Genomic DNA, 12,296 nt, shown 5'->3' with positions numbered 1-12,296 from the left:
AGCAGTGTGGGAGGGCCGGCCGTACCTGCAAACACCGGTGTGTGTGTGTGTGTGTGTGTGTGTGTGTGTGTGTGTGTGTGTGTGTGTGTGTGTGTGTGTGTGTGTGTGTGTGTGTGTGTGTGTGTGTGTGTGTGTGTGTGTGTGTGTGTGTGTGTGTGTGTGTGTGTGTGTGTGTGTGTGTGTGTGTGTGTGTGTGTGTGTGTGTGTGTGTACAGGGGTTGTGATTGTGGTTGCGCTGGTGTTTTTCTAGCGCAACTCGAATCCCGATGTGGTAACGAGGAGGGGAAGTGGTGAAAGTCGGCCCTGAACCTCACCCTGAAAAGAAAGCAAGAATCTGCCAGAACATTAATGCTAAGTGTGTGTGTGTGTGTGTGTGTGTGCGCGCGTGCGCGTGCGTGCGTGCGTGCGTGCGTGCGTGTGTGTGTGTGTGTGTGTGTGTGTGCGCGCGTGCGTGCGTGCGTGCGTGCGTGCGTGTGTGTGTGTGTGTGTGTGTGTGTGTGTGTGTGCAACACGTTCTCACTCCCATCCCGTCATATATTGACGGACTGTCAGGGCCCCTCCCTGTCGCTATATTACGTACAGGGTACCCCTTGCCCGTCAGGCTTCTACGGGCAGGGCGTCCCATAGACCTTCATTGCCGACAGCGGACCCCTTGACCGTCATGGCTTCTACGGGCAGGGCGTCCCATAGACCTTCATAATGCCTATTTTAAGGTTCATTTGGCCATTAAAATGCGTTTTGATGTCATTTTATGCGAGTAATGAGTTTTTTTTTCTAATTATTTGTGCAGTACATGTACATGATGTTTAGTTTGCTAGTTATGACGAAGATTACTTCATGAATGCTAACGTTTTTTTTGGTGGAAATGTGTTTTTTCACAGCAAAGTTACCCTCTGTACTTGGACTTATTGGGAGAATCTAAAGGCAAGAACATCCCAAATATTCATTTAGGTCTTTATTTTAGACCTTTAGTGTTGCCGTCTGTGAGGAAAATACATGGGGCTCAGAGCCTCGTATTTTTAAAATCTTTTTTTCCTTCTAATTTGTTATTCTTTTCAAAATAACACACTGTTATTTACTCACCAATAACACACAATTATCCTTGCTTTTAGTTATTAATTGAATTCCATAATCTCTGGCTTTTTTGGCGTTCGTCAGGAACTGAATTTCAAAATAAAAATAACCGGAAACAGACGTAGGCCTATAAGGGACATTTCGAGCATCATTGCGATTGTCAACATTTTTGAGTTTAGGATGGCCGAAGACACTACACTACCCATAATCCCCAGCTATCGTTAAGGACAACATATAATTAATAAATGGGTGAAAATCGCTGTCCATAATGCGCAGCATCAATATATAGCATTAATATATAGCCACATGACAGCTCATTGATACTTTGTAATTCTACTCCACTACAATTCAGAGGTTAACCTGATATTTTTACTCCACTACACTTATTTGAGTTACTTTGCAGATTCTGATTAATGATGTGAAATATAAACAACCCTTAAATCAGACTTTAGTTACACCTGAGTAAAATTCAGGGAAGGTGATTGTCAAGTGCCAACAATCAGGAGAGATATTTGATAGTTGGTGCTTGAGAAGACTAAACATGTATCTGCAATTGACATTAATGGAAACGAATAATAAAGTATATTAATTACTCGTTATTCTCTACTAATAGTTAATTAAAGACTATATATTATGGCTATTTTGCACATCCCTTTCAAGATTTCAAGATTTTAAAGGTTTATTGACATATCATATACACAACTACGGTGTAGTTATGCAATGAATGAAAAACTTGGGTCACAGGTTCCTCAACAGTGCATTACAAGACATCTATCAATATGTGTGTACCTCCACCATTAAACTGTCATATTCTGCACATTTCTTATTCTATCTACATACATAAGAGTATAATCCATATGTATAATATTAGTTAAAATAAGTGCTTCAACATAGTTAACATTGCAGGAAAGCAATATATTAGACGTTAAGTACTTTGTCAGGCTTAATATTTATCTGTAGATAGATACCCCCAAAGTTTTTTTATTATTTAAAAGAAGACCTTAATCTGTTATTTAATGTTTAAATAAAGGTTAATTCGTTTTTCTGTTTTGCACCTCCTCCTATTAATATCTTTGTACATCCTGCACTAAACTGTTTTATTGTAGAGATCACTTATAGTATCTTCTTGATTTTTTATATTCTATATTTCTATCACAGACCTTCTACTTTCCCCCTATGAAAGTATATATACTCTTAATATTTTTTTAATCAAATATAACACATAAAAACAATAATTCAATAACGTGCTTTAACCACTAGGCGGTGCACACAAGGTACACACAGCCATAATAACTTTGTATTAGTGTAGGACACTGTATGTACAACATCTGAAGATGTGTAGTTTTATTCATGCTTTCACATAATTTGACAGCATATTGCTATACTATTTCAGACTCAGTATTTACATTCTTACATTCAAAATTCAATCCAATTCAAATCAGTAATATCTTTAAAAACTACAAGTCCTTTTATATCAGCTGTGCACCGTTATGGTGTAAATATAACCCATCTATGAATTAGATCAAATGTAAAAGTCAGCCGAATAAGTGTTGATACTGCAAGGAGACGTATTGTGTGAAGAGAAATTGAAGATGTTTTTTAATTGTTGATATATTTATGATCCACGTCAAGTATTCAGTTTCGGCGGCATTTCTTCAGTTTTTCCAAAGGTCTTCTCATCAGGGCTCTATAAATAAAGAACTAGGGCAGATCTGTAATATGTAATGCAGCCGAACCGTGTATTACAATGCCGTTATGTGATGACTTTCAAAGAGAAAAGCAAGAGCACTCGGAATTAAGTATTATTTTATTCTTTTAAAATGTTTTCCGGATTTCATATAATATAAACACCAAATTCCAGCATGCTTTGCGGCTAAAACATCCAATCAGCGTAGCTGAGGATCTTGGGTAATCGCTCGAAATGCCTACGTCTGTTTCCGGTTATTTTTATTTTGAAATTCAGTTCCTGACGAACGCCAAAAAAGCCCGAGATTATGGAATTAAACCAATAAATAAAAGCAAGGATAATTGTGTGTTATTGGTGAGTAAATAACAGTGTGTTATTTTGAAAAGAATAACAAATTAGAAGGAAAAAAAGATTTTAAAAATACGAGGCTCTGAGCCCCATGTATTTTCCTCACAGACGGCAACACTAAAGGTCTAAAATAAAGACCTAAATGAATATTTGGGATGTTCTTGCCTTTAGATTCTCCCAATAAGTCCAAGTACAGAGGGTGACTTTGCTGTGAAAAAACACATTTCCACCAAAAAAACGTTAGCAACCATGTGTACACATTCATGAAGTAATCTTCGTCATAAACATCATGTACATGTACTGCACAAATAATCAGAAATAAAAACTCATTACTCGCATAAAATGACATCAAAACACATTTTAATGGCCAAATGAACCTTAAAATAGGCATTTTCCACCGAGAATAACACGAAGGTTGGCCATTGTTGTTGATCACGTGGTCTGGGAGCTGTTGCAGCGTCCATAGCAACCACCTTAGCAACCATGAATGTGTACACATTCATGAAGTAATCTTCGTCATAACTAGCAAACTAAACATCATGTACATGTACTGCACAAATAATTAGAAATAAAAACTCATTACTCGCATGAAATGACATCAAAACGCATTTTAATGGCCAAATGAACCTTAAAATAGGCATTTTCCACCGAGAATAACACGAAGGTCAGCCATCGTTGTTGATCACGTGGTCTATGAAGGTCTATGGGACGCCCTGCCCGTAGAAGCCTGACGGTCAAGGGGTCCGCTGTCCGCAATGAAGGTCTATGGGACGCCCTGCCCGTAGAAGCCTGACGGGCAAGGGGTACCCTGTACGTAATATAGCGACGGGGAGGGGCCCTGACCGTCCGTCAATATGTGACGGGATGGGAGTGAGAACGTGTTGGTGTGTGTGTGTGTGTGTGTGTGTGTGTGTGTGTGTGTGTGTGTGTGTGTGTGTGTGTGTGTGTGTGTGTGTGTGTGTGTGTGTGTGTGTGTGTGTGTGAGTGTGTGTGTGTGTGTGTGAGAGAGAATGTGAGTGAACGTGATTTGAGAATGAGTTCATGCAGAGCTATCGACTCATTGTTAGGGTTGGGTACCGAGAACCGGTTCCGGTTCGGAACCGGTTCCAACATTTCGATTCCAACGGTATCATTTAGAAATGTGAATTTCGGTTCCGCTTTTCGATTCCTGAGGAAATGTTTCTCGCCGCTCTCCGTAGCCTACTGCATGACTGCAGCGGGGCGGGAAATGTAGCGTTGTATCTACATTTCCTACAGTGTAACCTGAGACCAGGGCCGGCCTGTCGCACTGGCATTATAAATGTTCGCCTAGGGCGCCAGATCTGTGGAGGCGCTGCGCTGACAGCTCTGGGAGAAAAAATAAATGTTTTGACCGTTGGTGCTCATCCTAATTTTCGGCCTTGATGTAACAACATTCATAATTAAGTAAATGTAACACCCTTTTCATCCCGGTTACACTTTTCATTTGCCCTGTACGTTGGGCGCTGCAAGTGATGAAAATGGGGGATGTTGGCTTATCTGGCAACCGCAGCTCACGAGGGCGCACTGGAACCGGCGCTGTTGTTATTAGCATCTGGTGCTAGCTGCTCTTACGGAAGAAGAAGATGTTTCTACAATGATGTGGAGGGAGAGTCCTCTCCAGTCAGACTGAGAGGCTGATAACTTCAGCTCAGTGAGGTAAAGGACTCTCAGTGTTTAGATAGTTCACTTTAGTCTAAGTTATCTCAGTGGGTCTCAAACGTTTTGATCACAATTTATGTAAACACATATTTCCAAGGCACTCCTTTATAATTATTGGGATAAAACAGGTTTGAAATCATTCCAATGTATACTATAGGACAGTAAACCAGACATATCTATGGAAGCCCATTTCCGCCACTTGAAAAAAATAAAATCCCCATGAAAAGTCATAATTATGAGATAAAAAAGTCGAAATTATGAGATAAAAAGTCATAATTATGAGATAAGAAAGTCGAAATTATGAGATAAAAAGTCATAATTATGAGATAAGAAAGTCGAAATTATGAGATAAAAAGTCATAATTATGAGATAAGAAAGTCGAAATAATGAGATAAAAAGTCATAATTATGAGATAAAAAGTCATAATTATGAGATAAGAAAGTCGAAATAATGAGATAAAAAGTCATAATGAGATAAAAAAGTCGAAATAATGAGATAAAAAGTCATAATTATGAGATAAAAAAGTCGAAATAATGAGATAAAAAGTCATAATGAGATAAAAAGTCATAATTATGAGATAAGAAAGTCGAAATAATGAGATAGAAAGTCATAATAATGAGATAAGAAAGTCGAAATAATGAGATAAAAAGTCATAATTATGAGATAAGAAGTGCGCATGCGCTGCAGTGGCGCTATCTTTAAAGGTCCCTTCATCACCTTGCTGCTCTCCACCATGCAAACAGCATCTATCTAGTCCTAAATAAGGTAACTATTACAGGTGACTTTTGTAAATGTTAGATGTTACATATAGCCTATATTGCAGCTAAACTACAACAATGCAGTTCATAGCTTTGACATGACCTGTTATGAACTATAATATATATGCCTATAGTTTTGTGGTAACGTTCACGCCACTAATGACAATAGTGTAGGCATACTGCTGCTGTGAGTTGCTCTAACTCTAACCCGTGAACGTTACCACAAAACTATAGGCATATATATTATATTCATAACAGGTAATGTCAAAGCTATGAACTGCATTGTTGTAGTGTAGCTGCAATATAGGCTATATTTAACATCTAACATTTACAAAAGTCACCTGTAATAGTTACCTTATTTAGGACTAGATGCTAGGGATGTGCATCTCCATCACTGAGGCCGATGCGATGCGCATCTCGATACGTTGCCACGATACGATACATTAACGATACATTTGAAACACCAGGTGATACGATACGATACGATTCACCCCTGTTGCGATACAGTTCGATACGATTTGATTCAATATTATGCGATACGATGCGATTCAACACAATGCAAAAATAATGATACTTCAATTTGGTACGACAGAGGATTTTTGTTTTATTCCTTATATGCAGCAAATCATACATTAACAAAAAAGTGCTTTACATATTTGGTACTGCACATCCCATCATGCCGTTTATTTTTTTAACTTTAAAAGCTCTCCAGAGTAGGCTACAGTACAATTGTATAACACCTCACAGTTAAACAATGTAAGGATGCATTGCTCATGATTAACAATGTGCAAATAACAGCTACCATAGTGCAATGCCCATACAGCTGCCAGCCTGATGTGCTTAACACTCATTCATAGGCTGACTCACCAGTGAGCAGAAAGCAGTGGGTTCTATAGGAACAATAAAGAATACAAATAACCTTTCACAAACAGGTATTTCATAACTGCTTACAGTAAGGAAGACATTTAAATTATTATTGACCGTCACAGGCTGCTGTAAACTAAACACCACTCTCTCTGACCGAACACCTCACTGAGTGATTTAACTCATATGTCTAACTTTCAGGTTTCTCTTTTCAGCCGCAGACCCCATGTCGCCTCTTTATGTGCGTCGCTAAGTTCCTCGTACTACGTGTGTACTTTAAAGCGGCTCGGCATCGTTTACAATTTGCGAGCGATTTTTCAAGTTGACTGTAGTATATAGTGCCGCGCACATATACCATCAGGACGTTACTGATGGGGTGCGGCTGCGGAGTGATACTGTGTGTATGCAAGCCCGCATCTAGGATGGATCTATGTATCATGGCTGTAGACCTGTTGAGTAATAAAGATACCTCATACAAAGGTCTACGGATACCTTATTACTCTCCATGACCTGCGGTCAGCTATATAGCATAAAAGGACTATTACACCGTCTTTCTTGAACAATCCGAAGTGTTGCCAAACGTTTGATTTGTAGGTATTTTTCGGTGCGCTGTGTTTCTCTTTCTCCTCAACTTCCGTGTGTGTTGATAACTGAGACTCTCGGCCTCGGGCGAAGCAAATATCCAAATCAAATATCGTCTCTGCTGAGCGTTGACAGGATGAGGGGATTTTATATGAATGAATCGGTTTTTTACCGATGCAAAGACGCTACGCAATCGATGCATCGCGAGTTCAACCCAAACTGTAGCCGATGTGCACTCTTTCAACCGGTGCACTCGCATCTTGAACGTTTATGCCGATGCGAATCGGTGAATCTTAACATCTCTACTAGATGCCGTTTGCATGGTGGAGAGCAGCAAGGTGATGAAGGGACCTTTGAAGACAGCGCCACTGCAGCGCATGCGCACTTCTTATCTCATAATTATGACTTTTTATCTCATTATTATGACTTTTTATCTCATAATTATGACTTTTTATCTCATTATTATGACTTTATCTCATAATTATGACTTTTTATCTCATAATTATGACTTTTTATCTCATTATTATGACTTTTTATCTCATAATTATGACTTTTTATCTCATTATTTCGACTTTCTTATCTCATTATTATGACTTTTTATCTCATTATTTCGACTTTTTTATCTCATAATTATGACTTTTCATGGGGATTTTATTTTTTTCAAGTGGCGGAAATGGGCTTCCATACTATACAGTGGGGAAAGCCTTGGTAAAAAGGTGCGTTTTGAGGGCTTTTTTGAAAATGTCCAGGGTTGGGGCGCTGCGGATTTCGGGAGGGAGAGAGTTCCAGCGGGTGGGGGATGCCACACTGAAGGCTCTGTCACCAAAAGTCCGCAAATAACTCTGTTAATCATTATGTTTGTATAATGTAGTTAGCTCCGTGTGTTGCTGCTAGCATACATAACACCTGACGTGGAGACGTTCCTCTGGACGGGGCTACAGAGCTACTAGAAAGACAGTCGAACCCGGTTTCCTCCGTCTGGATGTGGAGCACTTTTGCTAAATGTTTAGACAAATAGCTCGTGTTACCGCCCTTACATGCTAAACTCTTATTCCACTTTTGGTAACGAGCATTCTCCACATCGAGACGGGTAAAGTTTAACCACCTCGGAGCGCGTTCTCTCCGCCATCTCCCACGTGTGTGTGTTGCTGCATGTTGCAGCTGCCCGTGTGTAAACTGCCCCGCCCCCTCGCAAGCAGGCGGGGGAGAGAAAGATCGAAAATACATCATAGACGCATTTGTTTGTCTTTCTGCATATTAGAAACGAGTTGGCGACACTAAGACTGCGATATAATGTCTTTGTAGCAATAATACATGACATATCTTTTTTAAATGTCTCCAGTACCGATACAAAGACCAATAAAGTTAGAGCTTAACGGGGCGTAAAACACACGTGATGACGTCACCAACGAATCGACGACTGAATTAGTTGGCAACTAATTTGGTATTCGATTTTAATCGATTAAGTCGATTAGTTGTTGCACCCCTAGAAGGGACCTTTAAAGACAGCGCCACTGCAGCGCATGCGCACTTCTTATCTCATAATTATGACTTTTTATCTCATTATTTCGACTTTCTTATCTCATTATTATGACTTTCTATCTCATTATTTCGACTTTCTTATCTCATAATTATGACTTTTTATCTCATTATTATGACTTTTTATCTCATAATTATGACTTTTTATCTCATTATTATGACTTTTTATCTCATTATTTCGACTTTCTTATCTCATAATTATGACTTTTTATCTCATTATTTCGACTTTTTTATCTCATAATTATGACTTTTTATCTCATTATTATGACTTTTTATCTCATAATTTCGACTTTCTTATCTCATAATTATGACTTTTTATCTCATTATTTCGACTTTTTTATCTCATAATTATGACTTTTCATGGGGATTTTATTTTTTTCAAGTGGCGGAAATGGGCTTCCATACATATCGTTTTAAACTGGAGAGATAAAAAAATATGCATAAATAAAATAGTAAAATAAGATATGAATGAACAACAAAAATAAAATGCATTACATGTAGGCTATTTGTTATTTAATTATTCAAATGTAAACCGATCTTTTTCATATGGGTGTTTGGAGTTGTACCCCCTAGATCTAGTCTCTAGTAATTCTGCGTGTGCACCAGATTGAAGCATTTTACTTCAAAATGTTCAAACATTTCTTCCCGGTATGCCTGAGAAGGCAGATATGCTTGTTTTTCTCAACAAGAACTGTTTTTAAAAGTTGAACTGTTGTAGCTTCAGGGGTTCTCAGGTTAAAGTTACATAGCAGTGAATATAAACAGACTGATTAATGTGAATATTACTTTAAACTAACCTGTGTAAAAGTTTCTCGAATAAATGTAATTTTTTTGGTGGAAGAAGCATGTATCATTTTTTTACCCTGCCCCTCAAAGAATCGGAATCGAGAACCGTTAAGAACCGGAATCGAAAAGTAGAATCGGAATCGGAATCGTGGAAATTCAAACGATACCCAACCCTACTCATTGTCCCAATGACAAAGCAACCCAAAGTGCACAAAAGAGGACAACATAACACAGTTACTAACACACATTTTCGGCAGCAATAGAGAAGATATGCCGTCTAATAAAATGAATTGAGTCTCTAAACAATTACAGGCTTAAACAATGATGCATACATTTCATTTACAGATAGATTTCACCAGGGCTTATCTCTGAGAAACACCGTAATAGGATTCAGCTGGAAGGCAAGAGAAGAAAGATGTGTGTGTGTGTGTGTGTGTGTGTGTGTGTGTGTGTGTGTGTGCGTGTGTGTGTGTGTGTGTGTGTGTGTGTGTGTGTGTGTGTGTGTGTGTGTGTGTGTGTGTGTGTGGGTGATGGAGAAGTGAAGCTTCATTGGTAAAAGGTGACCAGGATTCAGGATAATGGCTCCCTGCAAAACAAGGGCACCTAAAACCTTAGAGGAACTCAACATGGTGAACGATTGGTTTCAAATTACTGTAGCTGAAGGGTAATTCTCCAGGGAGATGTTTATGGTATGAGCTAAATACAGAACAATGACAATCCAATCAACCCTTGGGAACACACACACACACACACACACACACACACACACACACACACACACACACACACACACACACACACACACACACACACACACACACACACACACACACACACACACACACACACACACACACACACACACACACACACACACACACACACACACACACACACACACACACACACACACACACACACACATAAGGATGCTCTAACTGACCTCCTCAAGAGTTGACCCTGGAGTTCTTTGACCGCTGCATTTATACACACCACTTGTGTGTTCAAATGTGTTGCAAGTCGTTTCCTGAAATCTTCTTAAGGAACCACGATGGGAGGAGTCACTGTTCCAAAGTGTTATGCATCCCTTTTATTATGTTGATCTGTTTGGACCCCTCTTTGTACATTAGTCGAGTCACTTGTGGTTTTGGTCATGGTCAACTAATGAATTATATCCAAGAAAGTTACCGATGAGCACATCTCCAGTAATCATACCATTTTAAATGGTGCTTTGCATGATTTTTGCAATCTGCAATTTTTCATTATATACATACCTATAATTCTTTCTCCAAAAAACTGTATACATTCGTTTTTGTTTTCAAGTTATCAGTTAGGAAATATATATTAGGATGCTTTATCGTGTTTGATAGTGACTTGCATGTGTAATTGTCTGTTTGACAAGTCTATTGTAAAGACAAGCAATATATTCTGAATATATTCATGTGAGTCTCTCAGATTTTAATAAATAAATATATCCTCAGATACATTATGAGCTTATGCTGACCAGCGGGTTAAAAATTGAGCCCTGAAACAGCAATTTGTCACATGAAGTGACATATTAACCCGCCCCTTTACACATGTGCACACACCCAGACTCACACACATACATGATGTCTCTGTGTACGTTCTGCTATTTAGTGGTTGAGTAAATGAACATGATATTTAAGTGACTGCTATTTCCTGAAAGCAGGCTTTTCTTTCCTCCTCCTCCTCCTGGCTTTTCACTAAATTTCCCCGGGGAGCTTCAGCCCCCTGGGTTTGGCTCGGTGTCAGAGTCCCGGCAGTCATGATACTTCATCAGGCTTTTGCACCATTATTGGCAAGAGCACTCCATATCCTCTTAGCAGTTATAGCTTTTCAATTTTCCTTTGAAATGCTGAGCCCAGCAGAACATATGGCAATATCTTGGCTTTAAGTCGCGGATTGGACTGAAAGCCTGTAAAACGGCCCCGCATCCTGAACATGCAGCCACTGGCGACACACTCTTTGACCTTTGGGACTTTCAGAGCGGTGCCTCTGTGACCACTGATAAAGACATTTATAATAGGCACAATTACAAGATGCTCTTGGAACAGTTTGACACAGTAACGTTATGGTGTGAGCTGTCCTATAAAGCATTATTCCACCACCAACCCCCACTTCCAAGGGTCTCTGAGGACCCTTTTAACATTATGACAGTCAAACCTTCTTTGTCACACCGTATTCCCCCAACACACACGTACAAACACACTCTCCTGCAAGCTCAGGTACACATTGCAACATCCATGGACAAAGGGAGGCAGGTGCAGGTTATCATCCCTCCCCACTCCCACCTCGTTTCCCTTCTTCAGACTTAAGTACTTTCCTGAAAATGCCCCCAAAAGCATTTGGAGGCAGAGGGAGACTTATTGAAAAGCAAAAATCATCACACAGAGAGCAAGGCAGAAAAATCAAATATGTTCACTAGCTATTGTATCATTTTCAACTCCTCAACAGACTATGGATTTTTGGCCCATTCCATTACTAATTAATGCCGTTGCAGGGGCTGGGGATGTGGGGGTGCAGGAGGGGGGTCAACCCTCCTGAAACCTAATCTGGATCAATAGGGTTGACCTTGGGCTGGCCTGGAAACAGGCAGACTGGACTGAAAATTATGTTCTGAATTTTCACAATAGGTGTGTAGGTTCTTTATTCATTTAAATATAGGCAAAATGTAGTTTAGCTTAAACAAATAAGTTTGATTTTTTTTGGGATTCATTCATCAGATTTAGGTGCAAATATTGATCAATACCACTTACACATAAACACACAAATATGCTAAATAACAAGCTATACAGCCAGCAGTTGGCTAGTTTAAGTAATTGGGTAAAAGCTGGTTATCAACCACTAGTTAAAATGCTAAAAACAGCTACCATGGCTATGTCCAATAAAACAAAGATAATACCTCTTAAGTACACGTTTTGATTTCTTGACCGGGTGCAGTCACTTTTTACTGGATG

The sequence above is a fragment of the Pseudochaenichthys georgianus genome, chromosome 20 (assembly GCF_902827115.2).
Source record: "Pseudochaenichthys georgianus chromosome 20, fPseGeo1.2, whole genome shotgun sequence".
Classification (NCBI taxonomy): Eukaryota; Metazoa; Chordata; class Actinopteri; order Perciformes; family Channichthyidae; genus Pseudochaenichthys; species Pseudochaenichthys georgianus.
Note: the sequence above shows the minus strand (reverse complement) of the source record.